The sequence below is a fragment of the Schistocerca cancellata genome, chromosome 1, assembly GCF_023864275.1.
Source record: "Schistocerca cancellata isolate TAMUIC-IGC-003103 chromosome 1, iqSchCanc2.1, whole genome shotgun sequence".
In the NCBI taxonomy this organism is placed as follows: Eukaryota; Metazoa; Arthropoda; class Insecta; order Orthoptera; family Acrididae; genus Schistocerca; species Schistocerca cancellata.
In genome coordinates this window covers 480558171-480583117 of record NC_064626.1, presented here as the reverse complement: position 1 = coordinate 480583117, position 24947 = coordinate 480558171, and the positions used below count along the sequence as shown (strand labels likewise).

The following is a 24947-nucleotide window of genomic DNA, read 5'->3' as shown; positions in this document are numbered from 1 at the left end:
TGGAGGAGCACTGGCGCCGTCATCCGGTGTAGTCTAGTGGCTAGGATACCTGGCTCTCACCCAGGAGGCCCGGGTTCGATTCCCGGTACCGGAAATGCGCGTTTTTGTTGCTCCTCTTATGCGACTTGTCTCGACTTTGCTCGACTGACGCTACGCTGACGCGTGCAGAAAGCCACGTTAAGTACGATTCGTGGCAACACCCGACGGCGAGAGAGATGCTGCGTCTGTCCACTTGTTATCGAGTCACATGTCTGTAGTCAAGAGGCTTGGAGGACTGCAAGACATTGCCACGGAGGTGAATGCAGCTAACCACTGTAGTTAGTGTCCCGACAGCGCAGGCACGTTCATTTGTTTGTATACATGTGATGGAGAACGTGTCTGACACTGCTGTGGCGTGACACTGTGGGCTGGGCTTTGCTGTGTACCGCCACTTGCATTCCCGCCAGCTGCTCTGGCGGGCGCCTCCGTGGCCGTGTTCGTCTAGTGGTTAGGACATTGCGTTGTGGCCGCAATAACCCAGGTTCGAATCCTGGTCACGGCAATTTTGAAAGTTTTTCCTTGCTGCCGTTGCATTGACGATAGTGCACGAGTACACGAAATCACAGTGCTTTCTTGGTTTTTCACTCGTGTTCCGCAGGCCGCAGTTTGTACTACCACTTCATCACAAGTGTAACCTCCTTGAGCTCACATATGTTTGTTACATGGAGCATTCTAGCTCCGCCCCTGACAGGTACAGCTATGATACTTTAGTGGTTACGGAAAGCCCAGGTTCGAAACCTGGTCACGGCACGAAAACGTCTCTTGATGCTGTCTCCTTAACTACGACAGCTACAGACAAGTGGCGTCGCTACCATATGGCAGGCACGGCATTTTCTTGTTGTGGGTGGCCTAAAGAGACGCTTCCAGTGGGAGAGCAGTGAAAATACATGGCACGGCGATTGCCAAGATACTTCCTTTTCGAAGTGATCTTTGTAGTACAAAGGGAACGTTTTGCCGCCGCTGTTCCAAGGGTAACGTGGCCGAGCGGTCTAAGGCGCTGGTTTTAGGCACCAGTCTCTTCGGAGGCGTGGGTTCGAATCCCACCGTTGCCAATTTTGGCGTCTCATTTTTGTGCCGTTGCTGTGTGTTCTCGTGGAGTAGGACGCAGCTCATGTGACGCGCGTGTTGCGTAGGTAGCGTGGCCGAGCGGTCTGAGGCGCTGGTTTCAGGCACCAGTCTCTTCGGAGGCGTGGGTTCCAATCCCACTGCTGCCAAACGTGTAATGTTTCCTGCATCGAAGTCACATGCACTCATTGCCCGCAAAGGAAACAGCACAACAAGGCGTGAGCGTCTGCTTCGTGAATTGTCGTAGAACAGTACGTGGTGCAACGGCAGGATTTGTAGGCGCCTTTTGCTCTCATCACTGCTGGCGTTCGTCTCCACGATATGCGTCCAGAGCATGCCGTTCTATAGCGTGCGAGAGTGGATTTTTTACAGTTGTCGTCAGTTAATCGTGGGTGGTTGCTGCGTTCGCTGGAGGAGCACTGGCGCCGTCATCCGGTGTAGTCTAGTGGCTAGGATACCTGGCTCTCACCCAGGAGGCCCGGGTTCGATTCCCGGTACCGGAAATGCGCGTTTTTGTTGCTCCTCTTATGCGACTTGTCTCGACTTTGCTCGACTGACGCTACGCTGACGCGTGCAGAAAGCCACGTTAAGTACGATTCGTGGCAACACCCGACGGCGAGAGAGATGCTGCGTCTGTCCACTTGTTATCGAGTCACATGTCTGTAGTCAAGAGGCTTGGAGGACTGCAAGACATTGCCACGGAGGTGAATGCAGCTAACCACTGTAGTTAGTGTCCCGACAGCGCAGGCACGTTCATTTGTTTGTATACATGTGATGGAGAACGTGTCTGACACTGCTGTGGCGTGACACTGTGGGCTGGGCTTTGCTGTGTACCGCCACTTGCATTCCCGCCAGCTGCTCTGGCGGGCGCCTCCGTGGCCGTGTTCGTCTAGTGGTTAGGACATTGCGTTGTGGCCGCAATAACCCAGGTTCGAATCCTGGTCACGGCAATTTTGAAAGTTTTTCCTTGCTGCCGTTGCATTGACGATAGTGCACGAGTACACGAAATCACAGTGCTTTCTTGGTTTTTCACTCGTGTTCCGCAGGCCGCAGTTTGTACTACCACTTCATCACAAGTGTAACCTCCTTGAGCTCACATATGTTTGTTACATGGAGCATTCTAGCTCCGCCCCTGACAGGTACAGCTATGATACTTTAGTGGTTACGGAAAGCCCAGGTTCGAAACCTGGTCACGGCACGAAAACGTCTCTTGATGCTGTCTCCTTAACTACGACAGCTACAGACAAGTGGCGTCGCTACCATATGGCAGGCACGGCATTTTCTTGTTGTGGGTGGCCTAAAGAGACGCTTCCAGTGGGAGAGCAGTGAAAATACATGGCACGGCGATTGCCAAGATACTTCCTTTTCGAAGTGATCTTTGTAGTACAAAGGGAACGTTTTGCCGCCGCTGTTCCAAGGGTAACGTGGCCGAGCGGTCTAAGGCGCTGGTTTTAGGCACCAGTCTCTTCGGAGGCGTGGGTTCGAATCCCACCGTTGCCAATTTTGGCGTCTCATTTTTGTGCCGTTGCTGTGTGTTCTCGTGGAGTAGGACGCAGCTCATGTGACGCGCGTGTTGCGTAGGTAGCGTGGCCGAGCGGTCTGAGGCGCTGGTTTCAGGCACCAGTCTCTTCGGAGGCGTGGGTTCCAATCCCACTGCTGCCAAACGTGTAATGTTTCCTGCATCGAAGTCACATGCACTCATTGCCCGCAAAGGAAACAGCACAACAAGGCGTGAGCGTCTGCTTCGTGAATTGTCGTAGAACAGTACGTGGTGCAACGGCAGGATTTGTAGGCGCCTTTTGCTCTCATCACTGCTGGCGTTCGTCTCCACGATATGCGTCCAGAGCATGCCGTTCTATAGCGTGCGAGAGTGGATTTTTTACAGTTGTCGTCAGTTAATCGTGGGTGGTTGCTGCGTTCGCTGGAGGAGCACTGGCGCCGTCATCCGGTGTAGTCTAGTGGCTAGGATACCTGGCTCTCACCCAGGAGGCCCGGGTTCGATTCCCGGTACCGGAAATGCGCGTTTTTGTTGCTCCTCTTATGCGACTTGTCTCGACTTTGCTCGACTGACGCTACGCTGACGCGTGCAGAAAGCCACGTTAAGTACGATTCGTGGCAACACCCGACGGCGAGAGAGATGCTGCGTCTGTCCACTTGTTATCGAGTCACATGTCTGTAGTCAAGAGGCTTGGAGGACTGCAAGACATTGCCACGGAGGTGAATGCAGCTAACCACTGTAGTTAGTGTCCCGACAGCGCAGGCACGTTCATTTGTTTGTATACATGTGATGGAGAACGTGTCTGACACTGCTGTGGCGTGACACTGTGGGCTGGGCTTTGCTGTGTACCGCCACTTGCATTCCCGCCAGCTGCTCTGGCGGGCGCCTCCGTGGCCGTGTTCGTCTAGTGGTTAGGACATTGCGTTGTGGCCGCAATAACCCAGGTTCGAATCCTGGTCACGGCAATTTTGAAAGTTTTTCCTTGCTGCCGTTGCATTGACGATAGTGCACGAGTACACGAAATCACAGTGCTTTCTTGGTTTTTCACTCGTGTTCCGCAGGCCGCAGTTTGTACTACCACTTCATCACAAGTGTAACCTCCTTGAGCTCACATATGTTTGTTACATGGAGCATTCTAGCTCCGCCCCTGACAGGTACAGCTATGATACTTTAGTGGTTACGGAAAGCCCAGGTTCGAAACCTGGTCACGGCACGAAAACGTCTCTTGATGCTGTCTCCTTAACTACGACAGCTACAGACAAGTGGCGTCGCTACCATATGGCAGGCACGGCATTTTCTTGTTGTGGGTGGCCTAAAGAGACGCTTCCAGTGGGAGAGCAGTGAAAATACATGGCACGGCGATTGCCAAGATACTTCCTTTTCGAAGTGATCTTTGTAGTACAAAGGGAACGTTTTGCCGCCGCTGTTCCAAGGGTAACGTGGCCGAGCGGTCTAAGGCGCTGGTTTTAGGCACCAGTCTCTTCGGAGGCGTGGGTTCGAATCCCACCGTTGCCAATTTTGGCGTCTCATTTTTGTGCCGTTGCTGTGTGTTCTCGTGGAGTAGGACGCAGCTCATGTGACGCGCGTGTTGCGTAGGTAGCGTGGCCGAGCGGTCTGAGGCGCTGGTTTCAGGCACCAGTCTCTTCGGAGGCGTGGGTTCCAATCCCACTGCTGCCAAACGTGTAATGTTTCCTGCATCGAAGTCACATGCACTCATTGCCCGCAAAGGAAACAGCACAACAAGGCGTGAGCGTCTGCTTCGTGAATTGTCGTAGAACAGTACGTGGTGCAACGGCAGGATTTGTAGGCGCCTTTTGCTCTCATCACTGCTGGCGTTCGTCTCCACGATATGCGTCCAGAGCATGCCGTTCTATAGCGTGCGAGAGTGGATTTTTTACAGTTGTCGTCAGTTAATCGTGGGTGGTTGCTGCGTTCGCTGGAGGAGCACTGGCGCCGTCATCCGGTGTAGTCTAGTGGCTAGGATACCTGGCTCTCACCCAGGAGGCCCGGGTTCGATTCCCGGTACCGGAAATGCGCGTTTTTGTTGCTCCTCTTATGCGACTTGTCTCGACTTTGCTCGACTGACGCTACGCTGACGCGTGCAGAAAGCCACGTTAAGTACGATTCGTGGCAACACCCGACGGCGAGAGAGATGCTGCGTCTGTCCACTTGTTATCGAGTCACATGTCTGTAGTCAAGAGGCTTGGAGGACTGCAAGACATTGCCACGGAGGTGAATGCAGCTAACCACTGTAGTTAGTGTCCCGACAGCGCAGGCACGTTCATTTGTTTGTATACATGTGATGGAGAACGTGTCTGACACTGCTGTGGCGTGACACTGTGGGCTGGGCTTTGCTGTGTACCGCCACTTGCATTCCCGCCAGCTGCTCTGGCGGGCGCCTCCGTGGCCGTGTTCGTCTAGTGGTTAGGACATTGCGTTGTGGCCGCAATAACCCAGGTTCGAATCCTGGTCACGGCAATTTTGAAAGTTTTTCCTTGCTGCCGTTGCATTGACGATAGTGCACGAGTACACGAAATCACAGTGCTTTCTTGGTTTTTCACTCGTGTTCCGCAGGCCGCAGTTTGTACTACCACTTCATCACAAGTGTAACCTCCTTGAGCTCACATATGTTTGTTACATGGAGCATTCTAGCTCCGCCCCTGACAGGTACAGCTATGATACTTTAGTGGTTACGGAAAGCCCAGGTTCGAAACCTGGTCACGGCACGAAAACGTCTCTTGATGCTGTCTCCTTAACTACGACAGCTACAGACAAGTGGCGTCGCTACCATATGGCAGGCACGGCATTTTCTTGTTGTGGGTGGCCTAAAGAGACGCTTCCAGTGGGAGAGCAGTGAAAATACATGGCACGGCGATTGCCAAGATACTTCCTTTTCGAAGTGATCTTTGTAGTACAAAGGGAACGTTTTGCCGCCGCTGTTCCAAGGGTAACGTGGCCGAGCGGTCTAAGGCGCTGGTTTTAGGCACCATTCTCTTCGGAGGCGTGGGTTCGAATCCCACCGTTGCCAATTTTGGCGTCTCATTTTTGTGCCGTTGCTGTGTGTTCTCGTGGAGTAGGACGCAGCTCATGTGACGCGCGTGTTGCGTAGGTAGCGTGGCCGAGCGGTCTGAGGCGCTGGTTTCAGGCACCAGTCTCTTCGGAGGCGTGGGTTCCAATCCCACTGCTGCCAAACGTGTAATGTTTCCTGCATCGAAGTCACATGCACTCATTGCCCGCAAAGGAAACAGCACAACAAGGCGTGAGCGTCTGCTTCGTGAATTGTCGTAGAACAGTACGTGGTGCAACGGCAGGATTTGTAGGCGCCTTTTGCTCTCATCACTGCTGGCGTTCGTCTCCACGATATGCGTCCAGAGCATGCCGTTCTATAGCGTGCGAGAGTGGATTTTTTACAGTTGTCGTCAGTTAATCGTGGGTGGTTGCTGCGTTCGCTGGAGGAGCACTGGCGCCGTCATCCGGTGTAGTCTAGTGGCTAGGATACCTGGCTCTCACCCAGGAGGCCCGGGTTCGATTCCCGGTACCGGAAATGCGCGTTTTTGTTGCTCCTCTTATGCGACTTGTCTCGACTTTGCTCGACTGACGCTACGCTGACGCGTGCAGAAAGCCACGTTAAGTACGATTCGTGGCAACACCCGACGGCGAGAGAGATGCTGCGTCTGTCCACTTGTTATCGAGTCACATGTCTGTAGTCAAGAGGCTTGGAGGACTGCAAGACATTGCCACGGAGGTGAATGCAGCTAACCACTGTAGTTAGTGTCCCGACAGCGCAGGCACGTTCATTTGTTTGTATACATGTGATGGAGAACGTGTCTGACACTGCTGTGGCGTGACACTGTGGGCTGGGCTTTGCTGTGTACCGCCACTTGCATTCCCGCCAGCTGCTCTGGCGGGCGCCTCCGTGGCCGTGTTCGTCTAGTGGTTAGGACATTGCGTTGTGGCCGCAATAACCCAGGTTCGAATCCTGGTCACGGCAATTTTGAAAGTTTTTCCTTGCTGCCGTTGCATTGACGATAGTGCACGAGTACACGAAATCACAGTGCTTTCTTGGTTTTTCACTCGTGTTCCGCAGGCCGCAGTTTGTACTACCACTTCATCACAAGTGTAACCTCCTTGAGCTCACATATGTTTGTTACATGGAGCATTCTAGCTCCGCCCCTGACAGGTACAGCTATGATACTTTAGTGGTTACGGAAAGCCCAGGTTCGAAACCTGGTCACGGCACGAAAACGTCTCTTGATGCTGTCTCCTTAACTACGACAGCTACAGACAAGTGGCGTCGCTACCATATGGCAGGCACGGCATTTTCTTGTTGTGGGTGGCCTAAAGAGACGCTTCCAGTGGGAGAGCAGTGAAAATACATGGCACGGCGATTGCCAAGATACTTCCTTTTCGAAGTGATCTTTGTAGTACAAAGGGAACGTTTTGCCGCCGCTGTTCCAAGGGTAACGTGGCCGAGCGGTCTAAGGCGCTGGTTTTAGGCACCAGTCTCTTCGGAGGCGTGGGTTCGAATCCCACCGTTGCCAATTTTGGCGTCTCATTTTTGTGCCGTTGCTGTGTGTTCTCGTGGAGTAGGACGCAGCTCATGTGACGCGCGTGTTGCGTAGGTAGCGTGGCCGAGCGGTCTGAGGCGCTGGTTTCAGGCACCAGTCTCTTCGGAGGCGTGGGTTCCAATCCCACTGCTGCCAAACGTGTAATGTTTCCTGCATCGAAGTCACATGCACTCATTGCCCGCAAAGGAAACAGCACAACAAGGCGTGAGCGTCTGCTTCGTGAATTGTCGTAGAACAGTACGTGGTGCAACGGCAGGATTTGTAGGCGCCTTTTGCTCTCATCACTGCTGGCGTTCGTCTCCACGATATGCGTCCAGAGCATGCCGTTCTATAGCGTGCGAGAGTGGATTTTTTACAGTTGTCGTCAGTTAATCGTGGGTGGTTGCTGCGTTCGCTGGAGGAGCACTGGCGCCGTCATCCGGTGTAGTCTAGTGGCTAGGATACCTGGCTCTCACCCAGGAGGCCCGGGTTCGATTCCCGGTACCGGAAATGCGCGTTTTTGTTGCTCCTCTTATGCGACTTGTCTCGACTTTGCTCGACTGACGCTACGCTGACGCGTGCAGAAAGCCACGTTAAGTACGATTCGTGGCAACACCCGACGGCGAGAGAGATGCTGCGTCTGTCCACTTGTTATCGAGTCACATGTCTGTAGTCAAGAGGCTTGGAGGACTGCAAGACATTGCCACGGAGGTGAATGCAGCTAACCACTGTAGTTAGTGTCCCGACAGCGCAGGCACGTTCATTTGTTTGTATACATGTGATGGAGAACGTGTCTGACACTGCTGTGGCGTGACACTGTGGGCTGGGCTTTGCTGTGTACCGCCACTTGCATTCCCGCCAGCTGCTCTGGCGGGCGCCTCCGTGGCCGTGTTCGTCTAGTGGTTAGGACATTGCGTTGTGGCCGCAATAACCCAGGTTCGAATCCTGGTCACGGCAATTTTGAAAGTTTTTCCTTGCTGCCGTTGCATTGACGATAGTGCACGAGTACACGAAATCACAGTGCTTTCTTGGTTTTTCACTCGTGTTCCGCAGGCCGCAGTTTGTACTACCACTTCATCACAAGTGTAACCTCCTTGAGCTCACATATGTTTGTTACATGGAGCATTCTAGCTCCGCCCCTGACAGGTACAGCTATGATACTTTAGTGGTTACGGAAAGCCCAGGTTCGAAACCTGGTCACGGCACGAAAACGTCTCTTGATGCTGTCTCCTTAACTACGACAGCTACAGACAAGTGGCGTCGCTACCATATGGCAGGCACGGCATTTTCTTGTTGTGGGTGGCCTAAAGAGACGCTTCCAGTGGGAGAGCAGTGAAAATACATGGCACGGCGATTGCCAAGATACTTCCTTTTCGAAGTGATCTTTGTAGTACAAAGGGAACGTTTTGCCGCCGCTGTTCCAAGGGTAACGTGGCCGAGCGGTCTAAGGCGCTGGTTTTAGGCACCAGTCTCTTCGGAGGCGTGGGTTCGAATCCCACCGTTGCCAATTTTGGCGTCTCATTTTTGTGCCGTTGCTGTGTGTTCTCGTGGAGTAGGACGCAGCTCATGTGACGCGCGTGTTGCGTAGGTAGCGTGGCCGAGCGGTCTGAGGCGCTGGTTTCAGGCACCAGTCTCTTCGGAGGCGTGGGTTCCAATCCCACTGCTGCCAAACGTGTAATGTTTCCTGCATCGAAGTCACATGCACTCATTGCCCGCAAAGGAAACAGCACAACAAGGCGTGAGCGTCTGCTTCGTGAATTGTCGTAGAACAGTACGTGGTGCAACGGCAGGATTTGTAGGCGCCTTTTGCTCTCATCACTGCTGGCGTTCGTCTCCACGATATGCGTCCAGAGCATGCCGTTCTATAGCGTGCGAGAGTGGATTTTTTACAGTTGTCGTCAGTTAATCGTGGGTGGTTGCTGCGTTCGCTGGAGGAGCACTGGCGCCGTCATCCGGTGTAGTCTAGTGGCACAGTCAGCCGGCGGTCGCGGTCGAGGTCGGACGTGCTGTGCTGCGCGCCGCGCCGTCGCTGTTTACGTGTGGTGAGTCGCTGCGCTTGCTTCAGTGTCTACCAGTGTTTTGGCGTGATCTGAAAATGAACTCGCTTTCGTGATGTCTCAACCGAGTAGGAAAGATACACTGAAGTTTACTTTTGACAGGAATTTTGTCCGACCTAAATCTTTTGAAGTTGAGCAATGGTTAGAAGATGAAGTGAAGATAAGACTTGAGGACATAATCGGGATACATCTTTCGATTGTCAGTAGCACCGTTTTCGTTAAATTAGCCCGATCAGACATGTGTGAGAAAATAGTTGAATCTTGTGGTGGTATTCTAAAGTTTAAACACAGCGACGGAAATGTGGGGGAAGTTGCAGTTTCGCATGCCGGCCTCGGAATACGGACTGTTCGAATTTTTGAACTCCCATTTGAAATAACCAGTGAACAGATCAACGCAGTTCTCTGTCCGTACGGCAAAATCATAAGCAATATTGCGGAACGTTGGTCTAGTGCACATAAATTCCCGGTTCTTAATGGGGTGCGGCAATTGAAAATCGAGCTGCAGAAGCACATCCCGTCTTATGTTTACGTATGCGGGTATCGTGCGATAGTAATGTACGATGATCAGCCTCGAACGTGTGCCGCATGCAACTCGACAGGTCACGTGCGTGCCGAATGCATGCAGAGGCGAGTGGCGCAGCTGCCTGCCGGCGAGGCTGCCAGGCCCCCTGCGATGACAACACTGCCTGTGACGTACGTCGCCGTAACGCGTGGGCTTTCGGCTACACCCACGGTCACCGAAGTCAGTGAAAATACTGTAGTACCTGCGACGGTAACGCGTATGGAGACTGTTGTAACGCCGGAAGAGACCCAACCTAAACCCGTAGAAATGTCGCCGTCCGTCGTAGTCACAGAAGAACAGGCATCCGACATGCAAACGTCTGCGTCCCCATCGACCGCTGCTACTCCACGGGGGGAATCTCCAGCAGGTCACGATCAAAGCCCACAACATCGTACATCTCCCAGGAAAACTAAAAAACGGAGAGTTGCCCGCCAGGGTGCAGAACAGATTGCACCGGTTCTGCGCGAAAAGGCTAAACAGATAGGTGAACAACTCAGTGAAAATGCATCTGATAGCACAAATCATGGTCATCCCTCAGCCAGTTTACCATCAGTACTTGACAATATCTCAGATTCTCTACCTCCGAACCCCGAACACTCAGCTCAACTCCGAGCCGGCTGTGATGTCCGCATGGTCGAACCCTGTCCTGCTCCAGCGTCGGTAACGACCTCGCCACAGCCTCCGCCAACTAGTTGGGCAGACGATACAGACTCCACTGCCGAAGTAGACAGTATGGATATTACCGAAACGATGACAGCCGTAGCTTCAGTCACCAAAGACGACGATGTTAATGAGAAAGATAACTCTTCGACGGAAACTACCGCGCAAAACGAACGCACGACTGGTCCCTTTTCCAACGGAGAATATTTTTAACTCTGCCTTTAAAGTGACTCTCAATACATGTTTTTGTTATCTGGAATTACCTCCAAAGTGCCTTTACGACGTGACTTGTTTTTCCAGCGTTATTTATGTTTTGATATTGGCCTGATTTTAGGCATTGCTCCTGCTTAGTCCACCACAATTCCGCCACAGGCCTATCGACTTGCTACTCTCAATATTAATAAGATATGCAGCGCTCTTAAACTACAACATTTGAAAGACTTTTTATATGCAGCTGATGTAGACATTTTATTTGTACAAGAAGTAACAGAGATCAGACTTGATTGCATACCAGGTTATAATGTGATCACTAATCCTGGGGCCGGTTGCGAATTAGGTACAGCTTTTATTGTGAAGGAAGGTATCATTATTACTGACGTCACACAATTGCCGAACGGTAGGGGCATTGCGGGCACTTTTTATAACAACAGACTAATTAATGTATATGCCCCATCCGGTTCCAGTAATAGACGTCAAAGAGCAGACTTTTTTAACGAAGAAATAGTTCCTCTCTTTGGCGCCCGCCACAACAATGTCATCTTCGGAGGCGACTTTAACTGTGTCATCAGTGCAAAGGACCAGACTCCCAATCTTAACAAATCACTTGAACTGGAACGAATTGTACGAGACTTGCACTTAGTTGACTCTTGGGAGCTCAAGCATGGGGCAGCACCTGGGTTTACCCATATTACGACTCATTCGGCAAGCCGTCTCGATCGAATTTATGTCACACCCACTTTGAGGAATCACATTCTGCAGTCAGAAGTATGGCCAGTGGCGTTCTCAGATCATGCTGCATACATCTGTACTATCACTCTAGACCGACAACGGACGTGTCGATACAGGGGCCTGTGGAAATTAAATGTTTCACATCTACAAGACTCGGCGTGTCAAGAAGCCTTCCTCAATACCTGGCGAGAATGTGAGCATAGATTTGCCTCTTATAATTCGGCCATTGATTGGTGGCTCAGGTGCGCCAAACCTAAAATTAGGTGGTGTTTCATGAACTACGCACGGGAAAAGAGCTTTTGGCTTCAAAGGACGATCAATTTCTATTTTCATTGTCTGCGGGAACTGTATCTGCTCGGCACTTCGGCTGTCGAGAATTGTCAACGAATTAAGAAAATCCAGGCCAAAATCCTAACCCTCAGGAGGACGCAGCTAGAAGGCTACAAAGTCAGGTCGCGGGTCCAGACTACTGTACACCAAGAACTCACCTCAGTCTACCATATGATCCAAGAAAGTACGAAAGGGTCCCGTAAAATACTGACGGAGTTAATTGCTGAGGACGGCGCAACGCTGACTACGCACAACGAGATTAAAGCGGCGGTGCTAAACTACTTCACCACCTTGCTGTCAAATAAAGAAGTTAACGTGCAAGCGCAGGATGATCTTTTGAATAATTTGCGCAACAGAGTCAGTCTCGTGGACGCGGAAAAGCTATTAGCCGTGGCAACCGAAGAAGACGTGGAATATGTGCTCTGCGAAAGTGCTAAGAATAAATCCCCCGGACCTGACGGAATTCCCGCCGAGTTCTATCAAAAGTTCTGGAACACCATAAAGGCGAAGATAACTTGCATCTGTAACGAACTTCTCGACCAAAACAACGTGATCCCCACCAGCTTCTGTGAAGGCATCATCGTTCTCATTAAAAAAAACTCAGGCAGTGCAAACGTCAAAAATCTAAGACCGATAACGCTGCTCAACAGCGACTATAAAATCTTTGCGAGACTTTTGGCCCAAAGGCTTAAATCTACAATGACCAATATTATTGGCCCTTACCAGACCAGCGTGGGCAAGGATCGGAAAATTCAACAGACTTTGTGCGACTACCGTGATTTAATCTCCATTGCGGAAGTCTGTAAACTGAAATGTGCCATCATGTCTTTGGATTTCGACAAAGCCTTTGACAGGGTAAACCACCAGTATCTCTTTCGTACCATGTATGCGATGGGTTTTCCACCTGGGTTCGTCGCAATTATACGACAGATGGTAGCGACTAATTTATCCAGAGTCATCATCAATGGCCAGCCTACTCGAGCAATAGAGATAGCCAGTTCCGTCAGGCAGGGCTGCCCAATGTCCATGGCGCTTTTTGCGATTGCCATTGAGCCTTTGTTAGCTACCCTGACGCAAAGTTTACAGGGCATCATCATACATGGATCCCGAGTAGTGTGCAAGGCGTATGCAGACGATGTCGGTTTCCTTGTCCTAAATAGAACTGAAGTGGAGACCGCACTACAGATAGTCAGGCAATATGAGCAAGCGTCAGGTGCACAACTAAACTGGACGAAGTCTGGAATATTCAATATTGGCCGCGGCCTAGGATCGCACCCTCACAGGCAACTACGTCAGCTGAAGATCTTCAAGTGTCTTGGAATTGATTTTCAGAGTAATATTCGGCACACAATTGCAACCAACTATAGAAAGCTTCTACGGACTATTCGTGCCAGCATACGGGAACACAGAGTACGCAAACTAAATGAAATTCAGAAAGTAACGGTCGCAAATGTATACCTCACCTCCAAACTCAATTATATCGCTCAAGTTTTACCAATGCCTGCACTCACTGCAAAACGAATTATGTCAGCATTAGGACAGTTTGTCAGCCAACACCACATTTTTAAAGTTCAGTTTGACACCTTAACGCTTGCCACAAAAAATGGTGGCTTAAATCTTGTCGATGTTGGAAGGAAGGCGCAAGCTTTATACATATCCAAAACTTTCCACCAATGGAAACACTCAGCTGATAGTCTCGCTGCTCACCTGCTTACTGAGATAGCTCCGGCCGACCTCAGTCCACCTATCACGGTGCAACATATTCCAAACGGACTTTACCACTTAAAATGGTTTTTACTGGAGTACAGTTATGTACACACAAGGATCCCCGAACAAGAAATGAAGACAGTGAAACATGTGTACCAGGAACTCATGAAGGATAAGAAGAAAAATAATACCGAAGAAAAATACAACCTTTGCGACTGGAAGGTAATCTGGGAGAACATCCATTGTCCGTACTTGCCGTCGACAATGAAAGCCACTTGGTACTTCGCAGTAAACAGGAAATTAGCCACTAACTCCAAACTACATAGTATACACCTCGCAGAATCACCTTTGTGCACAACGTGTAATTTAATAGATACTGATGAACACAGGTTTGTGTGCGACAAAGTAAAAGATATATGGGAATATATCGCGAACAAGTTAGCACTCATCAGTAGAACATCGCCCAGATATATAACACCTGCTGCCTTTCTGACGCCGGACGATACTCCGTACCCACGGACGAGAAGGAACGCACTCAACTGGTTAAAAGCCGCTACTGTACATTACTTATTTACAAAAGAAGAAAAGAGTAAAGAAGACTTCTGGGTCTATCTTACAACTCAGCACCATATGCTAATGAAAACGAAAAACTATAAGAATAACTTCGCCAACTACCTGCTCAAAACTGTAACGTAAAAAAAAAAAAAAAAAAAAAAAAAAAAAAAAAAAAAAAAAAAAAAAAAAAAAGAGAGAGAGAGAGAGAGAGAGAGAGAGAAAAGACTAGCAGATCACTTGATTTGAATTTCGTGTTAACGAACATTCAACAGATTACTCACTCAACATAAGACGGACCGTCTATTAGGCGACTACTATGTCAAGTTGACCGCATCACAAGTTACAAACACCACTGAAGTAATATCGATTGGCAAGAGTTCAAGCTTAATTTCGTCCAGACGAAGAAAATTCAGTTTTCTGTTTCGAGAGATAATTTTAGTTCTCATTCAATTTCGCAGAGTTCAGAACAATTGCTTTATAATTTTAGAAGACATGGATTTTCACTTTTCTTTTACCTTCTTTGTCGTTTTCGTTTACCACAAGGCAATGGAGCCGTGGTAACTTTCAGTTCCTCTTTTCCTTCCTATGGATGAATTTATCATGAACGACGCATGAAATACACCACGTTTTTATTTACCTCAATCAAAGGCCTTTGATGCCGCGCCGACGAAGGCGACTTACTGGCGAGCAGAAGGACGGGCTATAAGGGGTGGATGGAGGCCCGAAAAAAAAAAAAAAAAAAAAAAAAAAAAAAAATGGATAAGGCAAAAAAAAAAAAAAAAAAAAAAAAAAAGTGGCTAGGATACCTGGCTCTCACCCAGGAGGCCCGGGTTCGATTCCCGGTACCGGAAATGCGCGTTTTTGTTGCTCCTCTTATGCGACTTGTCTCGACTTTGCTCGACTGACGCTACGCTGACGCGTGCAGAAAGCCACGTTAAGTACGATTCGTGGCAACACCCGACGGCGAGAGAGATGCTGCGTCTGTCCACTTGTTATCGAGTCACATGTCTGTAGTCAAGAGGCTTGGAGGACTGCAAGACATTGCCACGGAGGTGAATGCAGCTAACCACTGTAGTTAGTGTCCCGACAGCGCAGGCACGTTCATTTGTTTGTATACATGTGATGGAGAACGTGTCTGACACTGCTGTGGCGTGACACTGTGGGCTGGGCTTTGCTGTGTACCGCCACTTGCATTCCCGCCAGCTGCTCTGGCGGGCGCCTCCGTGGCCGTGTTCGTCTAGTGGTTAGGACATTGCGTTGTGGCCGCAATAACCCAGGTTCGAATCCTGGTCACGGCAATTTTGAAAGTTTTTCCTTGCTGCCGTTGCATTGACGATAGTGCACGAGTACACGAAATCACAGTGCTTTCTTGGTTTTTCACTCGTGTTCCGCAGGCCGCAGTTTGTACTACCACTTCATCACAAGTGTAACCTCCTTGAGCTCACATATGTTTGTTACATGGAGCATTCTAGCTCCGCCCCTGACAGGTACAGCTATGATACTTTAGTGGTTACGGAAAGCCCAGGTTCGAAACCTGGTCACGGCACGAAAACGTCTCTTGATGCTGTCTCCTTAACTACGACAGCTACAGACAAGTGGCGTCGCTACCATATGGCAGGCACGGCATTTTCTTGTTGTGGGTGGCCTAAAGAGACGCTTCCAGTGGGAGAGCAGTGAAAATACATGGCACGGCGATTGCCAAGATACTTCCTTTTCGAAGTGATCTTTGTAGTACAAAGGGAACGTTTTGCCGCCGCTGTTCCAAGGGTAACGTGGCCGAGCGGTCTAAGGCGCTGGTTTTAGGCACCAGTCTCTTCGGAGGCGTGGGTTCGAATCCCACCGTTGCCAATTTTGGCGTCTCATTTTTGTGCCGTTGCTGTGTGTTCTCGTGGAGTAGGACGCAGCTCATGTGACGCGCGTGTTGCGTAGGTAGCGTGGCCGAGCGGTCTGAGGCGCTGGTTTCAGGCACCAGTCTCTTCGGAGGCGTGGGTTCCAATCCCACTGCTGCCAAACGTGTAATGTTTCCTGCATCGAAGTCACATGCACTCATTGCCCGCAAAGGAAACAGCACAACAAGGCGTGAGCGTCTGCTTCGTGAATTGTCGTAGAACAGTACGTGGTGCAACGGCAGGATTTGTAGGCGCCTTTTGCTCTCATCACTGCTGGCGTTCGTCTCCACGATATGCGTCCAGAGCATGCCGTTCTATAGCGTGCGAGAGTGGATTTTTTACAGTTGTCGTCAGTTAATCGTGGGTGGTTGCTGCGTTCGCTGGAGGAGCACTGGCGCCGTCATCCGGTGTAGTCTAGTGGCTAGGATACCTGGCTCTCACCCAGGAGGCCCGGGTTCGATTCCCGGTACCGGAAATGCGCGTTTTTGTTGCTCCTCTTATGCGACTTGTCTCGACTTTGCTCGACTGACGCTACGCTGACGCGTGCAGAAAGCCACGTTAAGTACGATTCGTGGCAACACCCGACGGCGAGAGAGATGCTGCGTCTGTCCACTTGTTATCGAGTCACATGTCTGTAGTCAAGAGGCTTGGAGGACTGCAAGACATTGCCACGGAGGTGAATGCAGCTAACCACTGTAGTTAGTGTCCCGACAGCGCAGGCACGTTCATTTGTTTGTATACATGTGATGGAGAACGTGTCTGACACTGCTGTGGCGTGACACTGTGGGCTGGGCTTTGCTGTGTACCGCCACTTGCATTCCCGCCAGCTGCTCTGGCGGGCGCCTCCGTGGCCGTGTTCGTCTAGTGGTTAGGACATTGCGTTGTGGCCGCAATAACCCAGGTTCGAATCCTGGTCACGGCAATTTTGAAAGTTTTTCCTTGCTGCCGTTGCATTGACGATAGTGCACGAGTACACGAAATCACAGTGCTTTCTTGGTTTTTCACTCGTGTTCCGCAGGCCGCAGTTTGTACTACCACTTCATCACAAGTGTAACCTCCTTGAGCTCACATATGTTTGTTACATGGAGCATTCTAGCTCCGCCCCTGACAGGTACAGCTATGATACTTTAGTGGTTACGGAAAGCCCAGGTTCGAAACCTGGTCACGGCACGAAAACGTCTCTTGATGCTGTCTCCTTAACTACGACAGCTACAGACAAGTGGCGTCGCTACCATATGGCAGGCACGGCATTTTCTTGTTGTGGGTGGCCTAAAGAGACGCTTCCAGTGGGAGAGCAGTGAAAATACATGGCACGGCGATTGCCAAGATACTTCCTTTTCGAAGTGATCTTTGTAGTACAAAGGGAACGTTTTGCCGCCGCTGTTCCAAGGGTAACGTGGCCGAGCGGTCTAAGGCGCTGGTTTTAGGCACCAGTCTCTTCGGAGGCGTGGGTTCGAATCCCACCGTTGCCAATTTTGGCGTCTCATTTTTGTGCCGTTGCTGTGTGTTCTCGTGGAGTAGGACGCAGCTCATGTGACGCGCGTGTTGCGTAGGTAGCGTGGCCGAGCGGTCTGAGGCGCTGGTTTCAGGCACCAGTCTCTTCGGAGGCGTGGGTTCCAATCCCACTGCTGCCAAACGTGTAATGTTTCCTGCATCGAAGTCACATGCACTCATTGCCCGCAAAGGAAACAGCACAACAAGGCGTGAGCGTCTGCTTCGTGAATTGTCGTAGAACAGTACGTGGTGCAACGGCAGGATTTGTAGGCGCCTTTTGCTCTCATCACTGCTGGCGTTCGTCTCCACGATATGCGTCCAGAGCATGCCGTTCTATAGCGTGCGAGAGTGGATTTTTTACAGTTGTCGTCAGTTAATCGTGGGTGGTTGCTGCGTTCGCTGGAGGAGCACTGGCGCCGTCATCCGGTGTAGTCTAGTGGCTAGGATACCTGGCTCTCACCCAGGAGGCCCGGGTTCGATTCCCGGTACCGGAAATGCGCGTTTTTGTTGCTCCTCTTATGCGACTTGTCTCGACTTTGCTCGACTGACGCTACGCTGACGCGTGCAGAAAGCCACGTTAAGTACGATTCGTGGCAACACCCGACGGCGAGAGAGATGCTGCGTCTGTCCACTTGTTATCGAGTCACATGTCTGTAGTCAAGAGGCTTGGAGGACTGCAAGACATTGCCACGGAGGTGAATGCAGCTAACCACTGTAGTTAGTGTCCCGACAGCGCAGGCACGTTCATTTGTTTGTATACATGTGATGGAGAACGTGTCTGACACTGCTGTGGCGTGACACTGTGGGCTGGGCTTTGCTGTGTACCGCCACTTGCATTCCCGCCAGCTGCTCTGGCGGGCGCCTCCGTGGCCGTGTTCGTCTAGTGGTTAGGACATTGCGTTGTGGCCGCAATAACCCAGGTTCGAATCCTGGTCACGGCAATTTTGAAAGTTTTTCCTTGCTGCCGTTGCATTGACGATAGTGCACGAGTACACGAAATCACAGTGCTTTCTTGGTTTTTCACTCGTGTTCCGCAGGCCGCAGTTTGTACTACCACTTCATCACAAGTGTAACCTCCTTGAGCTCACATATGTTTGTTACATGGAGCATTCTAGCTCCGCCCCTGACAGGTACAGCTATGATACTTTAGTGGTTACGGAAAGCCCAGGTTCGAAACCTGGTCACGGCACGAAAACGTCTCTTGATGCTGTCTCCTTAACTACGACAGCTACAGACAAGTGGCGTCGCTACCATATGGCAGGCACGGCATTTTCTTGTTGTGGGTGGCCTAAAGAGACGCTTCCAGTGGGAGAGCAGTGAAAATACATGGCACGGCGATTGCCAAGATACTTCCTTTTCGAAGTGATCTTTGTAGTACAAAGGGAACGTTTTGCCGCCGCTGTTCCAAGGGTAACGTGGCCGAGCGGTCTAAGGCGCTGGTTTTAGGCACCAGTCTCTTCGGAGGCGTGGGTTCGAATCCCACCGTTGCCAATTTTGGCGTCTCATTTTTGTGCCGTTGCTGTGTGTTCTCGTGGAGTAGGACGCAGCTCATGTGACGCGCGTGTTGCGTAGGTAGCGTGGCCGAGCGGTCTGAGGCGCTGGTTTCAGGCACCAGTCTCTTCGGAGGCGTGGGTTCCAATCCCACTGCTGCCAAACGTGTAATGTTTCCTGCATCGAAGTCACATGCACTCATTGCCCGCAAAGGAAACAGCACAACAAGGCGTGAGCGTCTGCTTCGTGAATTGTCGTAGAACAGTACGTGGTGCAACGGCAGGATTTGTAGGCGCCTTTTGCTCTCATCACTGCTGGCGTTCGTCTCCACGATATGCGTCCAGAGCATGCCGTTCTATAGCGTGCGAGAGTGGATTTTTTACAGTTGTCGTCAGTTAATCGTGGGTGGTTGCTGCGTTCGCTGGAGGAGCACTGGCGCCGTCATCCGGTGTAGTCTAGTGGCTAGGATACCTGGCTCTCACCCAGGAGGCCCGGGTTCGATTCCCGGTACCGGAAATGCGCGTTTTTGTTGCTCCTCTTATGCGACTTGTCTCGACTTTGCTCGACTGACGCTACGCTGACGCGTGCAGAAAGCCACGTTAAGTACGATTCGTGGCAACACCCGACGGCGAGAGAGATGCTGCGTCTGTCCACTTGTTATCGAGTCACATGTCTGTAGTCAAGAGGCTTGGAGGACTGCAAGACATTGCCACGGAGGTGAATGCAGCTAACCACTGTAGTTAGTGTCCCGACAGCGCAGGCACGTTCATTTGTTTGTATACATGTGATGGAGAACGTGTCTGACACTGCTGTGGCGTGACACTGTGGGCTGGGCTTTGCTGTGTACCGCCACTTGCATTCCCGCCAGCTGCTCTGGCGGGCGCCTCCGTGGCCGTGTTCGTCTAGTGGTTAGGACATTGCGTTGTGGCCGCAATAACCCAGGTTCGAATCCTGGTCACGGCAATTTTGAAAGTTTTTCCTTGCTGCCGTTGCATTGACGATAGTGCACGAGTACACGAAATCACAGTGCTTTCTTGGTTTTTCACTCGTGTTCCGCAGGCCGCAGTTTGTACTACCACTTCATCACAAGTGTAACCTCCTTGAGCTCACATATGTTTGTTACATGGAGCATTCTAGCTCCGCCCCTGACAGGTACAGCTATGATACTTTAGTGGTTACGGAAAGCCCAGGTTCGAAACCTGGTCACGGCACGAAAACGTCTCTTGATGCTGTCTCCTTAACTACGACAGCTACAGACAAGTGGCGTCGCTACCATATGGCAGGCACGGCATTTTCTTGTTGTGGGTGGCCTAAAGAGACGCTTCCAGTGGGAGAGCAGTGAAAATACATGGCACGGCGATTGCCAAGATACTTCCTTTTCGAAGTGATCTTTGTAGTACAAAGGGAACGTTTTGCCGCCGCTGTTCCAAGGGTAACGTGGCCGAGCGGTCTAAGGCGCTGGTTTTAGGCACCAGTCTCTTCGGAGGCGTGGGTTCGAATCCCACCGTTGCCAATTTTGGCGTCTCATTTTTGTGCCGTTGCTGTGTGTTCTCGTGGAGTAGGACGCAGCTCATGTGACGCGCGTGTTGCGTAGGTAGCGTGGCCGAGCGGTCTGAGGCGCTGGTTTCAGGCACCAGTCTCTTCGGAGGCGTGGGTTCCAATCCCACTGCTGCCAAACGTGTAATGTTTCCTGCATCGAAGTCACATGCACTCATTGCCCGCAAAGGAAACAGCACAACAAGGCGTGAGCGTCTGCTTCGTGAATTGTCGTAGAACAGTACGTGGTGCAACGGCAGGATTTGTAGGCGCCTTTTGCTCTCATCACTGCTGGCGTTCGTCTCCACGATATGCGTCCAGAGCATGCCGTTCTATAGCGTGCGAGAGTGGATTTTTTACAGTTGTCGTCAGTTAATCGTGGGTGGTTGCTGCGTTCGCTGGAGGAGCACTGGCGCCGTCATCCGGTGTAGTCTAGTGGCTAGGATACCTGGCTCTCACCCAGGAGGCCCGGGTTCGATTCCCGGTACCGGAAATGCGCGTTTTTGTTGCTCCTCTTATGCGACTTGTCTCGACTTTGCTCGACTGACGCTACGCTGACGCGTGCAGAAAGCCACGTTAAGTACGATTCGTGGCAACACCCGACGGCGAGAGAGATGCTGCGTCTGTCCACTTGTTATCGAGTCACATGTCTGTAGTCAAGAGGCTTGGAGGACTGCAAGACATTGCCACGGAGGTGAATGCAGCTAACCACTGTAGTTAGTGTCCCGACAGCGCAGGCACGTTCATTTGTTTGTATACATGTGATGGAGAACGTGTCTGACACTGCTGTGGCGTGACACTGTGGGCTGGGCTTTGCTGTGTACCGCCACTTGCATTCCCGCCAGCTGCTCTGGCGGGCGCCTCCGTGGCCGTGTTCGTCTAGTGGTTAGGACATTGCGTTGTGGCCGCAATAACCCAGGTTCGAATCCTGGTCACGGCAATTTTGAAAGTTTTTCCTTGCTGCCGTTGCATTGACGATAGTGCACGAGTACACGAAATCACAGTGCTTTCTTGGTTTTTCACTCGTGTTCCGCAGGCCGCAGTTTGTACTACCACTTCATCACAAGTGTAACCTCCTTGAGCTCACATATGTTTGTTACATGGAGCATTCTAGCTCCGCCCCTGACAGGTACAGCTATGATACTTTAGTGGTTACGGAAAGCCCAGGTTCGAAACCTGGTCACGGCACGAAAACGTCTCTTGATGCTGTCTCCTTAACTACGACAGCTACAGACAAGTGGCGTCGCTACCATATGGCAGGCACGGCATTTTCTTGTTGTGGGTGGCCTAAAGAGACGCTTCCAGTGGGAGAGCAGTGAAAATACATGGCACGGCGATTGCCAAGATACTTCCTTTTCGAAGTGATCTTTGTAGTACAAAGGGAACGTTTTGCCGCCGCTGTTCCAAGGGTAACGTGGCCGAGCGGTCTAAGGCGCTGGTTTTAGGCACCAGTCTCTTCGGAGGCGTGGGTTCGAATCCCACCGTTGCCAATTTTGGCGTCTCATTTTTGTGCCGTTGCTGTGTGTTCTCGTGGAGTAGGACGCAGCTCATGTGACGCGCGTGTTGCGTAGGTAGCGTGGCCGAGCGGTCTGAGGCGCTGGTTTCAGGCACCAGTCTCTTCGGAGGCGTGGGTTCCAATCCCACTGCTGCCAAACGTGTAATGTTTCCTGCATCGAAGTCACATGCACTCATTGCCCGCAAAGGAAACAGCACAACAAGGCGTGAGCGTCTGCTTCGTGAATTGTCGTAGAACAGTACGTGGTGCAACGGCAGGATTTGTAGGCGCCTTTTGCTCTCATCACTGCTGGCGTTCGTCTCCACGATATGCGTCCAGAGCATGCCGTTCTATAGCGTGCGAGAGTGGATTTTTTACAGTTGTCGTCAGTTAATCGTGGGTGGTTGCTGCGTTCGCTGGAGGAGCACTGGCGCCGTCATCCGGTGTAGTCTAGTGGCTAGGATACCTGGCTCTCACCCAGGAGGCCCGGGTTCGATTCCCGGTACCGGAAATGCGCGTTTTTGTTGCTCCTCTTATGCGACTTGTCTCGACTTTGCTCGACTGACGCTACGCTGACGCGTGCAGAAAGCCACGTTAAGTACGATTCGTGGCAACACCCGACGGCGAGAGAGATGCTGCGTCTGTCCACTTGTTATCGAGTCACATGTCTGTAGTCAAGAGGCTTGGAGGACTGCAAGACATTGCCACGGAGGTGAATGCAGCTAACCACTGTAGTTAGTGTCCCGACAGCGCAGGCACGTTCATTTGTTTGTATACATGTGATGGAGAACGTGTCTGACACTGCTGTGGCGTGACACTGTGGGCTGGGCTTTGCTGTGTACCGCCACTTGCATTCCCGCCAGCTGCTCTGGCGGGCGCCTCCGTGGCCGTGTTCGTCTAGTGGTTAGGACATTGCGTTGTGGCCGCAATAACCCAGGTTCGAATCCTGGTCACGGCAATTTTGAAAGTTTTTCCTTGCTGCCGTTGCATTGACGATAGTGCACGAGTACACGAAATCACAGTGCTTTCTTGGTTTTTCACTCGTGTTCCGCAGGCCGCAGTTTGTACTACCACTTCATCACAAGTGTAACCTCCTTGAGCTCACATATGTTTGTTACATGGAGCATTCTAGCTCCGCCCCTGACAGGTACAGCTATGATACTTTAGTGGTTACGGAAAGCCCAGGTTCGAAACCTGGTCACGGCACGAAAACGTCTCTTGATGCTGTCTCCTTAACTACGACAGCTACAGACAAGTGGCGTCGCTACCATATGGCAGGCACGGCATTTTCTTGTTGTGGGTGGCCTAAAGAGACGCTTCCAGTGGGAGAGCAGTGAAAATACATGGCACGGCGATTGCCAAGATACTTCCTTTTCGAAGTGATCTTTGTAGTACAAAGGGAACGTTTTGCCGCCGCTGTTCCAAGGGTAACGTGGCCGAGCGGTCTAAGGCGCTGGTTTTAGGCACCAGTCTCTTCGGAGGCGTGGGTTCGAATCCCACCGTTGCCAATTTTGGCGTCTCATTTTTGTGCCGTTGCTGTGTGTTCTCGTGGAGTAGGACGCAGCTCATGTGACGCGCGTGTTGCGTAGGTAGCGTGGCCGAGCGGTCTGAGGCGCTGGTTTCAGGCACCAGTCTCTTCGGAGGCGTGGGTTCCAATCCCACTGCTGCCAAACGTGTAATGTTTCCTGCATCGAAGTCACATGCACTCATTGCCCGCAAAGGAAACAGCACAACAAGGCGTGAGCGTCTGCTTCGTGAATTGTCGTAGAACAGTACGTGGTGCAACGGCAGGATTTGTAGGCGCCTTTTGCTCTCATCACTGCTGGCGTTCGTCTCCACGATATGCGTCCAGAGCATGCCGTTCTATAGCGTGCGAGAGTGGATTTTTTACAGTTGTCGTCAGTTAATCGTGGGTGGTTGCTGCGTTCGCTGGAGGAGCACTGGCGCCGTCATCCGGTGTAGTCTAGTGGCTAGGATACCTGGCTCTCACCCAGGAGGCCCGGGTTCGATTCCCGGTACCGGAAATGCGCGTTTTTGTTGCTCCTCTTATGCGACTTGTCTCGACTTTGCTCGACTGACGCTACGCTGACGCGTGCAGAAAGCCACGTTAAGTACGATTCGTGGCAACACCCGACGGCGAGAGAGATGCTGCGTCTGTCCACTTGTTATCGAGTCACATGTCTGTAGTCAAGAGGCTTGGAGGACTGCAAGACATTGCCACGGAGGTGAATGCAGCTAACCACTGTAGTTAGTGTCCCGACAGCGCAGGCACGTTCATTTGTTTGTATACATGTGATGGAGAACGTGTCTGACACTGCTGTGGCGTGACACTGTGGGCTGGGCTTTGCTGTGTACCGCCACTTGCATTCCCGCCAGCTGCTCTGGCGGGCGCCTCCGTGGCCGTGTTCGTCTAGTGGTTAGGACATTGCGTTGTGGCCGCAATAACCCAGGTTCGAATCCTGGTCACGGCAATTTTGAAAGTTTTTCCTTGCTGCCGTTGCATTGACGATAGTGCACGAGTACACGAAATCACAGTGCTTTCATGGTTTTTCACTCGTGTTCCGCAGGCCGCAGTTTGTACTACCACTTCATCACAAGTGTAACCTCCTTGAGCTCACATATGTTTGTTACATGGAGCATTCTAGCTCCGCCCCTGACAGGTACAGCTATGATACTTTAGTGGTTACGGAAAGCCCAGGTTCGAAACCTGGTCACGGCACGAAAACGTCTCTTGATGCTGTCTCCTTAACTACGACAGCTACAGACAAGTGGCGTCGCTACCATATGGCAGGCACGGCATTTTCTTGTTGTGGGTGGCCTAAAGAGACGCTTCCAGTGGGAGAGCAGTGAAAATACATGGCACGGCGATTGCCAAGATACTTCCTTTTCGAAGTGATCTTTGTAGTACAAAGGGAACGTTTTGCCGCCGCTGTTCCAAGGGTAACGTGGCCGAGCGGTCTAAGGCGCTGGTTTTAGGCACCAGTCTCTTCGGAGGCGTGGGTTCGAATCCCACCGTTGCCAATTTTGGCGTCTCATTTTTGTGCCGTTGCTGTGTGTTCTCGTGGAGTAGGACG

The 24947-nt window shown here is 51.4% G+C and overlaps 38 non-coding genes across 38 annotated transcripts; all 38 read left to right on the top strand.

Annotated features, from left to right (window-relative positions):
* Positions 1–22: 22 nt before the first annotated feature.
* Positions 23–94, top strand: Trnae-cuc (transfer RNA glutamic acid (anticodon CUC)). The gene has a single exon. It is a non-coding gene; the product is annotated as a tRNA-Glu (tRNA).
* Positions 95–469: 375 nt separating this feature from the next.
* On the top strand, positions 470–541 carry Trnah-gug (transfer RNA histidin (anticodon GUG)). Its single transcript has one exon. It is a non-coding gene; the product is annotated as a tRNA-His (tRNA).
* A 468-nt stretch (positions 542–1009) lies between these two features.
* Positions 1010–1091, top strand: Trnal-uag (transfer RNA leucine (anticodon UAG)). The gene has a single exon. It is a non-coding gene; the product is annotated as a tRNA-Leu (tRNA).
* Positions 1092–1535: 444 nt separating this feature from the next.
* On the top strand, positions 1536–1607 carry Trnae-cuc (transfer RNA glutamic acid (anticodon CUC)). The gene has a single exon. It is a non-coding gene; the product is annotated as a tRNA-Glu (tRNA).
* A 375-nt stretch (positions 1608–1982) lies between these two features.
* On the top strand, positions 1983–2054 carry Trnah-gug (transfer RNA histidin (anticodon GUG)). The gene has a single exon. It is a non-coding gene; the product is annotated as a tRNA-His (tRNA).
* A 468-nt stretch (positions 2055–2522) lies between these two features.
* Trnal-uag (transfer RNA leucine (anticodon UAG)) lies at positions 2523–2604 on the top strand. The gene has a single exon. It is a non-coding gene; the product is annotated as a tRNA-Leu (tRNA).
* A 444-nt stretch (positions 2605–3048) lies between these two features.
* On the top strand, positions 3049–3120 carry Trnae-cuc (transfer RNA glutamic acid (anticodon CUC)). The gene has a single exon. It is a non-coding gene; the product is annotated as a tRNA-Glu (tRNA).
* Positions 3121–3495: 375 nt separating this feature from the next.
* Positions 3496–3567, top strand: Trnah-gug (transfer RNA histidin (anticodon GUG)). The gene has a single exon. It is a non-coding gene; the product is annotated as a tRNA-His (tRNA).
* A 468-nt stretch (positions 3568–4035) lies between these two features.
* Positions 4036–4117, top strand: Trnal-uag (transfer RNA leucine (anticodon UAG)). The gene has a single exon. It is a non-coding gene; the product is annotated as a tRNA-Leu (tRNA).
* Positions 4118–4561: 444 nt separating this feature from the next.
* Positions 4562–4633, top strand: Trnae-cuc (transfer RNA glutamic acid (anticodon CUC)). The gene has a single exon. It is a non-coding gene; the product is annotated as a tRNA-Glu (tRNA).
* A 375-nt stretch (positions 4634–5008) lies between these two features.
* Positions 5009–5080, top strand: Trnah-gug (transfer RNA histidin (anticodon GUG)). Its single transcript has one exon. It is a non-coding gene; the product is annotated as a tRNA-His (tRNA).
* A 468-nt stretch (positions 5081–5548) lies between these two features.
* Trnal-uag (transfer RNA leucine (anticodon UAG)) lies at positions 5549–5630 on the top strand. Its single transcript has one exon. It is a non-coding gene; the product is annotated as a tRNA-Leu (tRNA).
* Positions 5631–6074: 444 nt separating this feature from the next.
* Trnae-cuc (transfer RNA glutamic acid (anticodon CUC)) lies at positions 6075–6146 on the top strand. Its single transcript has one exon. It is a non-coding gene; the product is annotated as a tRNA-Glu (tRNA).
* Positions 6147–6521: 375 nt separating this feature from the next.
* Trnah-gug (transfer RNA histidin (anticodon GUG)) lies at positions 6522–6593 on the top strand. Its single transcript has one exon. It is a non-coding gene; the product is annotated as a tRNA-His (tRNA).
* A 468-nt stretch (positions 6594–7061) lies between these two features.
* On the top strand, positions 7062–7143 carry Trnal-uag (transfer RNA leucine (anticodon UAG)). The gene has a single exon. It is a non-coding gene; the product is annotated as a tRNA-Leu (tRNA).
* A 444-nt stretch (positions 7144–7587) lies between these two features.
* On the top strand, positions 7588–7659 carry Trnae-cuc (transfer RNA glutamic acid (anticodon CUC)). Its single transcript has one exon. It is a non-coding gene; the product is annotated as a tRNA-Glu (tRNA).
* Positions 7660–8034: 375 nt separating this feature from the next.
* Trnah-gug (transfer RNA histidin (anticodon GUG)) lies at positions 8035–8106 on the top strand. Its single transcript has one exon. It is a non-coding gene; the product is annotated as a tRNA-His (tRNA).
* Positions 8107–8574: 468 nt separating this feature from the next.
* On the top strand, positions 8575–8656 carry Trnal-uag (transfer RNA leucine (anticodon UAG)). Its single transcript has one exon. It is a non-coding gene; the product is annotated as a tRNA-Leu (tRNA).
* A 6538-nt stretch (positions 8657–15194) lies between these two features.
* Trnah-gug (transfer RNA histidin (anticodon GUG)) lies at positions 15195–15266 on the top strand. The gene has a single exon. It is a non-coding gene; the product is annotated as a tRNA-His (tRNA).
* A 468-nt stretch (positions 15267–15734) lies between these two features.
* Positions 15735–15816, top strand: Trnal-uag (transfer RNA leucine (anticodon UAG)). The gene has a single exon. It is a non-coding gene; the product is annotated as a tRNA-Leu (tRNA).
* Positions 15817–16260: 444 nt separating this feature from the next.
* Positions 16261–16332, top strand: Trnae-cuc (transfer RNA glutamic acid (anticodon CUC)). The gene has a single exon. It is a non-coding gene; the product is annotated as a tRNA-Glu (tRNA).
* A 375-nt stretch (positions 16333–16707) lies between these two features.
* Positions 16708–16779, top strand: Trnah-gug (transfer RNA histidin (anticodon GUG)). Its single transcript has one exon. It is a non-coding gene; the product is annotated as a tRNA-His (tRNA).
* A 468-nt stretch (positions 16780–17247) lies between these two features.
* On the top strand, positions 17248–17329 carry Trnal-uag (transfer RNA leucine (anticodon UAG)). Its single transcript has one exon. It is a non-coding gene; the product is annotated as a tRNA-Leu (tRNA).
* Positions 17330–17773: 444 nt separating this feature from the next.
* Positions 17774–17845, top strand: Trnae-cuc (transfer RNA glutamic acid (anticodon CUC)). The gene has a single exon. It is a non-coding gene; the product is annotated as a tRNA-Glu (tRNA).
* A 375-nt stretch (positions 17846–18220) lies between these two features.
* On the top strand, positions 18221–18292 carry Trnah-gug (transfer RNA histidin (anticodon GUG)). The gene has a single exon. It is a non-coding gene; the product is annotated as a tRNA-His (tRNA).
* A 468-nt stretch (positions 18293–18760) lies between these two features.
* Trnal-uag (transfer RNA leucine (anticodon UAG)) lies at positions 18761–18842 on the top strand. The gene has a single exon. It is a non-coding gene; the product is annotated as a tRNA-Leu (tRNA).
* Positions 18843–19286: 444 nt separating this feature from the next.
* Positions 19287–19358, top strand: Trnae-cuc (transfer RNA glutamic acid (anticodon CUC)). Its single transcript has one exon. It is a non-coding gene; the product is annotated as a tRNA-Glu (tRNA).
* A 375-nt stretch (positions 19359–19733) lies between these two features.
* On the top strand, positions 19734–19805 carry Trnah-gug (transfer RNA histidin (anticodon GUG)). The gene has a single exon. It is a non-coding gene; the product is annotated as a tRNA-His (tRNA).
* A 468-nt stretch (positions 19806–20273) lies between these two features.
* Positions 20274–20355, top strand: Trnal-uag (transfer RNA leucine (anticodon UAG)). Its single transcript has one exon. It is a non-coding gene; the product is annotated as a tRNA-Leu (tRNA).
* Positions 20356–20799: 444 nt separating this feature from the next.
* Trnae-cuc (transfer RNA glutamic acid (anticodon CUC)) lies at positions 20800–20871 on the top strand. Its single transcript has one exon. It is a non-coding gene; the product is annotated as a tRNA-Glu (tRNA).
* A 375-nt stretch (positions 20872–21246) lies between these two features.
* Positions 21247–21318, top strand: Trnah-gug (transfer RNA histidin (anticodon GUG)). The gene has a single exon. It is a non-coding gene; the product is annotated as a tRNA-His (tRNA).
* Positions 21319–21786: 468 nt separating this feature from the next.
* Positions 21787–21868, top strand: Trnal-uag (transfer RNA leucine (anticodon UAG)). Its single transcript has one exon. It is a non-coding gene; the product is annotated as a tRNA-Leu (tRNA).
* A 444-nt stretch (positions 21869–22312) lies between these two features.
* On the top strand, positions 22313–22384 carry Trnae-cuc (transfer RNA glutamic acid (anticodon CUC)). Its single transcript has one exon. It is a non-coding gene; the product is annotated as a tRNA-Glu (tRNA).
* Positions 22385–22759: 375 nt separating this feature from the next.
* Trnah-gug (transfer RNA histidin (anticodon GUG)) lies at positions 22760–22831 on the top strand. The gene has a single exon. It is a non-coding gene; the product is annotated as a tRNA-His (tRNA).
* Positions 22832–23299: 468 nt separating this feature from the next.
* Trnal-uag (transfer RNA leucine (anticodon UAG)) lies at positions 23300–23381 on the top strand. The gene has a single exon. It is a non-coding gene; the product is annotated as a tRNA-Leu (tRNA).
* Positions 23382–23825: 444 nt separating this feature from the next.
* Positions 23826–23897, top strand: Trnae-cuc (transfer RNA glutamic acid (anticodon CUC)). Its single transcript has one exon. It is a non-coding gene; the product is annotated as a tRNA-Glu (tRNA).
* A 375-nt stretch (positions 23898–24272) lies between these two features.
* Trnah-gug (transfer RNA histidin (anticodon GUG)) lies at positions 24273–24344 on the top strand. Its single transcript has one exon. It is a non-coding gene; the product is annotated as a tRNA-His (tRNA).
* A 468-nt stretch (positions 24345–24812) lies between these two features.
* On the top strand, positions 24813–24894 carry Trnal-uag (transfer RNA leucine (anticodon UAG)). The gene has a single exon. It is a non-coding gene; the product is annotated as a tRNA-Leu (tRNA).
* Positions 24895–24947: the final 53 nt, after the last annotated feature.